The sequence below is a fragment of the Chiloscyllium plagiosum genome, chromosome 37 (genome assembly GCF_004010195.1).
Source record: "Chiloscyllium plagiosum isolate BGI_BamShark_2017 chromosome 37, ASM401019v2, whole genome shotgun sequence".
Classification (NCBI taxonomy): Eukaryota; Metazoa; Chordata; class Chondrichthyes; order Orectolobiformes; family Hemiscylliidae; genus Chiloscyllium; species Chiloscyllium plagiosum.
In genome coordinates, this window is record NC_057746.1 from 31,233,960 (window position 1) to 31,240,347 (window position 6,388).

Genomic DNA, 6,388 nt, shown 5'->3' on the forward strand with positions numbered 1-6,388 from the left:
CTCCGGCCTATCACCCTCACCTTAACCTCCTTCCACCTATCGCATTTCCAACGCCCCTCCCCCAAGTCCCTCCTCCCTACCTTTTATCTTAGCCTGCTTGGCACACTTTACTCATTTCTGAAGAAGGGCTAATGCCCGAAAAGTCGATTCTCCTGCACCTTGGATGCTGCCTGACCTGCTGCGCTTTTCCAGCAACACATTTTCAGCTCTGATCTCCAGCATCTGCAGTCCTCACTTTCTCCTAGTATGAGACCAATTCCAGTTTTCACATTTCCTCTACTGTTGCACCTTCCAGCCCTGCAGGTCTCTGAAATAGCCTCCATTTCAGCCTCTTGATCATCCCTAATTTTAATCACTTCATCATTAATGGTCCTTCAGCTATCTAGGCACTGAGGTCTGGCTCTTTTTGCTAAATCTCTCCTTTCTCTCATTAAGACACTGATGAAAAGTATCTCCTTGTCCACGTTTTTGGTCATTTGTCCTCACTATAAGTGCTTCTGTGAATTGTTTTGCCACATTAAAAGTCAGAATGTGAATAAATATTGCTGCTGTTAGCATGTTAACTGTATAAACCATTGTGCTGACATCACTCCCCAGGCTAGATTAGGCAGCAGGTCAGGGATATTCACTGGAATAATCTCCAATAACCAGGATTAGTAATTATCAGTGCATTAGCATGGCTAACCGATCTAGCTTTGTGTCTGTCCCGAAGAAGAGTCAAATTGCACTTCTAACTCTGCTTCTCTCCCCACAGATCCTGTCAAGACCTCATTTTCTGTCTTTATTTGAGATCTCCAGCACCCGCAGTATTTTGCTCAGCGTCCTGAAGGGACGCTCATTCTGCAGCCACACGGCTTGTTCCAATGGTGGGATCTGCTTTCAGATTCCACGCTGAAGCTGCAAAGGAGTTACAGTGGGCAGCCCCCGCTGGGTAACCACCAGGAAGCCGAACGACCCCTCCGCTCCGATTGACACAGTGTCTGAGCAATCAGTGAGGGACATCCGCCGGAGAGGGCGTGTCGTTCTGCCGTTAACACCAATAAGCAGCCTCCAAGAGGTGGAGAAGGCGGAACCAGAGATGCATTGAAAGAGCAACTCTGCACAGGTCCAACTGCTGGGGGATGCTAATACAAAAGCAGCCTATCTTGCTGGTTTAATTTGATTATTGTTTTCCTTTGCCTCTGTTTCAATAAATGTGAGGCTTCCGGTAGTTTTACTTTAGTTTAATTTTAACACAGACCATGGCTACTGAGAAAGCAGGTAAAATTGTTTTCCCTTATCCGAGTGACGCTAGTTGTGTTGCAAACCCCAATTATTTATGTTTGCGTGTTAGCGGAGCGTGGAGATGTTGTGCTGGATTGTCAGTGGGAGCCTCCTGACGTATAGCAATATATTTCTTTTTAAATGAGACCAATCCGTCAGAGCAACACGATGTGAGCAACCGCTCATAGCATTAATGTTTTGGCGTTATTGTGAGTCTGCCTGTGTTCTGGGATAAAGCAGGGCAGGCCGGAACTGAGTGGGTGCAAAGCGTGTGGCATGTGCCTTTCCTGCTTTCTCCCCCTTCCGTTCACTGTTTCATTGCCATTACCCACAGTAATGGCCCAGCTGGAAGCTGTGCATTGACCCAGTGCCTGATGGTGCACGGTACGAATCCTGAGGCTCCCAGAATTAACAGTTCTCTCAAACACCCCCATCTCCCTTTACCAGCGAAGGGATAGGCAGTTCAGGTTATAGACAGCAAGGCTATTATTCCTCCCCTCAACTTTAATCCATTCTTAATTTGTTCTGTTTCCAATGAAGCTTTAATCTTCCACCCATTGAAAACGGGCCACAGAATACTTGTGGCGAAACGGGCAGGCATCCCCGATGTAAAACAAGGACATTCCATCTGGCGACAAACATCATTACTGCAGTGAGGTGTGGAGTTTAAAAGCAGGGATGCTGGGAGGGAGGGGGGAAGGAATGAGATTCAATTGTCGCCACGATCTCCCTCTCTGTCCTGGTGATGTTCTTTAACCCGAAACTCTGTGTTCGCGGTGTAAATCGGGAGACTCTGCGTGTGTGCTTAAAGAGATTATTGAAATGTAATGTCGCACGCCAGATATCTGCATTTTGATGCAGTCATGCAGAAACGCGCCAGAAGCTATACTCTGTCTGACGTGTGGGTATGTGTAAAGGGTCAATGTGAGTGGCAGCACTCCGCACAGAAGACTGGCTCACTGGAAGCAAGAACCGTGCAAGAGGAAAAGAGATTATGAGCTGGAGGCAAACTTTAGTCAGTTACAGGAAGGGAGATATGTTGCAGGTGGAGAGGGAGGGAGAGATGGGCTTTTAGATACAAAAAGAAGCATATTGCGGAGAGATACTTTACTTACAGATGGATATGCTGCAGGGAGGGTAGATAGAGAGAGACTAGATACAAATTGAGTACACTGCATAGAGAGAAATTGCAGATAGACTACACTACATAGAGAGAAAGAGAGAGAGAGAGACTAGATACAGATCGAGATACACTGCATAGAGCCAGATTACATGCAAGGACACTGCAGAAAGAGAGGGAGGGAGAGGGAGAGAGAGAGAGGAGATAGAGATTGAAATGCATTGCATAGAGCCAGACTAGATAGATACACTGCAGGGAGAGAGAGAAAGATTGGATACAGATAGAGATACACAAAGTATATATATATGTAGAGAGAGAAAGACTTTAGTTATAAATCTAGATACACTGCATACTGAGAGAAAGAGATATTAGACTCAGTTAGAGGGACACTGCATAGAGAGAGAGAGAGAGACCAGATACAAATAGAGATAAACTACAGAGAGAGAGAGAGAAAGGGACAGACTACTTTTTTGTTTCAGTGCAGTACAAGGCCCTTCGGCCCTCGATGTTGCGCCGCCCTGTCATACTAATCTGAAGCCCATCCCACCTACACTATTCCATGTAGGTCCATATGCCTGTCCAATGATGACTTAAATGCACTTAAACTTGGTGAATCTACTACCGATGCAGGCAGAGCATTCCATACCCTTATTACTCTCTGAGTAAAGAAACTACCTCTGACATCTGTCTTATACCTATCTCCCCTCACTTTAAAGTTGCGTCCCCTCGTGTTTGCCGTCCCCATACTTGGAAAAAAGCTCTCCCTGTCCGCCCTATCTAACCCTCTGATTATCCTATATGTCTCTATTAAGTCACCTCTCAACCTTCTCTCTAACGAGAACAGCCTCAAGGCCGTCAGCCTTTCCTCGTAAGACATTCCTTCCATACCAGGCAACATCCTAGTAAATCTCCTCTGCACCCTTTCCAAAGCTTCCACATCCTTCTTATAATGCGGTGGCCAGACTGTACACAATACCCCAAGTGTGGCCGAGCCAGAGCTTTGTACAGCTGCAGCATAACCTCCTGGTTCCGGAACTCAATCCCTCTATTAATAAAGGCCAAAACACTGTATGCCTTCTTAACAACCCTCTCAATCCGGGTGGCAACTATCAGGGATCTGTGTACATGGACACCGAAATCTCTCTGCTCATCTGCACTCCCAAGAATCCTACCATTAGCCCAGTACTTTGCATTCTGATTACTCCGGCCAAAGTGTATCACCTCACACTTGTCCGCATTATACTCCATTTGCCACCTCTCAGCCCAGCTCTGCATCCTATCTATGTCTCTCTGCAACCTACTACATCCTTCGTCACGATCCACAATTCCACTGACCTTAGTGTCGTCTGCAAATTTACTAACCCATCCTTCTAAGCCCTCATCCAGGTCATTTATACCCAACACCGACCCTTGCGGTACGCCGCTAGTAACTGGACACCAAGATGAACATGTTCCATCAACTACAACCCTCTGTTTTCTTTCAGCAAGCCAATTACTGATCCAAACTGCTATTTCTCCCACAATCCCATTCCTCCGCATTTTGTATAATAGCCTACTGTGGGGAACCTTATCGAACGCCTTGCTGAAATCCATATCCACCACATCAACCGGTTTACTCTCACCTACCTGTTTGGTCACTTTGTCAAAAAACTCAATAAGATTCGTTAGGCTCGACCTACCCTTCACAAAACCGTGCTGACTGTCCCTGATCAGATTAACTCTTTTCTAGATGGTTATAAATCCTATCTCTTATAACCTTTTCCAACACTTTACCAACAACTGAAGTGAGACTCACTGGTCTGTAATTACCAGGGTTGTCTCTACTACCCTTTTTGAACAAGGGAACCACATTTGCTATCCTCCAGTCCTCAGGCACTATTCCTGTAGACAATGATGATTTGAAGATCAATGCCAAAGGCTCGGCAATCTCTTCCCTTGCTTCCCAGAGGATCCTAGGATAGATCCCACTCAGTCCAGGGGACTTGCCTATTTTCACACTCTGCAGTATTTCTAATACCTCTTCCTTGTGAACCTCAATCTCTTCTAGTCTAGATGCAAGTATCTCTGTATCTTCTTCGCCAACATTTTCATTTTCTATAGTGAACACTGTTGAAAAATATTTATTTAGTGCTTCCCCTATCTCCTCTGACTCCACACACAACTTCCCACTATTATCCTTGATTGGCCCTAATTTAACTCTCGTCATTCTTTTATTCCTGACATATCAATGGAAAGCCTTAGGGTTAACCCTGATCCTATCCGCCAACAACTTCTCATGTCCCCTCCTGGCTCTTCTGAGCTCTCTTTTTAGGTATTTCCTGACTTCCTTGTAACCCTCAAGCACCCTAACTGAGTTTTCACATTTTGTCCTAACATAAGCCTTCTTCTTCTTGACCAGGGATTCCACTTCCTTAGTAAACCACGGCTCACGCGTTCTATATCTTCCTCCCTGCCTGACAGGTACATACTTATCTAGGACATACAGGAGGTTTTCCTTGAATAAGCTCCACATTTTTAATGTGCTCATCCCCTGCAGTTTCCTTCCCCATTCTACGCTTCCTAAATCTTTCCTAATTGCATCGTAATTTCCCTTCCCCCAGCTGTAACTCTTGCTCGGTGGAGGTAGAGATAGTCTGCATAGAGGGAGACCTTGGATGGAGATGTACAGCAAAGAGAGGGAAAGTTGAGATCAATGAAGGTAGAAATATATGATAGAAACTTAGACTTTAGATACAGGTAAGACACATTGCACAGACAGGGAATTTATGTAGGTACAGGAAGAGTTTAGTAAGGTACAGATGGAGCTATACCGTAGATAGACAGACTTTAGATCCTTAAAAATGGGGATTCACTGCTGAATGACAGAATAATTTAGATTGAGGAAGATAGAGATATTCTGCCAAAAAACAGAAACTGAAGGACAGAAAGTTCACATACAGAGTGGGGCTGTATTGCAGAGAATGAGAGAGTTGGGATCGTGTGCTGTACGGGTCCCAGAGAATTGTCATCAGGTTTTATGTCAGCCTGTTCTCCCTTGCCATGGAAAAGCATGTGTTAAGCAGAGAAAGAAATTTCAGATAAAAATTATATTACAGTCAAAAGGGAAATTTCTGCTCCATGTAGAATAAAGCCAAAGGTAGAGACAATCTTGTGATGGTTGAGAAAATAGACAGAAGGACAGAGAGGAAATTTCCAATGGATTAAGATTGATATTTGCTGCAGAAATAGAGAAAGGAATTTCAGTGGAAACAGTTAGATAGTTATTCAGAAACAGAGGCTGCATTTTCATATCAGAAACAAGCAATTTGAGTACGAAAATTTTCTGACTTGGCAGATTCTTTACTGTAGAAAGTAAAGTAACTTGTAGTCCCAATTTTCACTCAGTTCAGTAGGGGAGGGAAGGGGTGTGTGTGGTGTTTTTTGCTTCTTCATGTCACTTATTTGGTTATATTTTAGGTCCTCCAGCTCACACAGCTTCAAACCCCACCCAGTCTCCATGACAACTCATGACACTTCCAAGTCATGCTTCCCACCTGCACTATGTACGAAACCAGTGAACGCTGTGGTTAAAGAAAAGTTATTACCACTCTATAAAGTATCAAATAGAATTGTAAATATATTTTCTTTATCTTATGGAAATAAACATTAAATTACCAGCAAAAGAGATTGCAGAGGAAGGGAAAAAATAGACTAAAGCATCTTAAAGATGTCAATCAGGGATTTGTTGTGAGTGGTCACAGTTTTTAAAAAAATTCATTCATGGGATGTGGGCCTCACTGGCTCGGCCAGCATTTATTGCCCAATCCTAAGGGGCCAGAGGGTATTACTATGAGTCTGGAGTCGAAGGTAGGCCAGTTTCCTTCCATAAAGGTCATTAGTGAATGGTACAACACGTGGTGAACCCTTCTGTTAATTAAACCAAACACCCAGAAAAGCTCACCTTATCTCATAATCTGTTAAAATATGAGTGACAGAGACCTCCTAAATTCTACTATCTAAATAAAA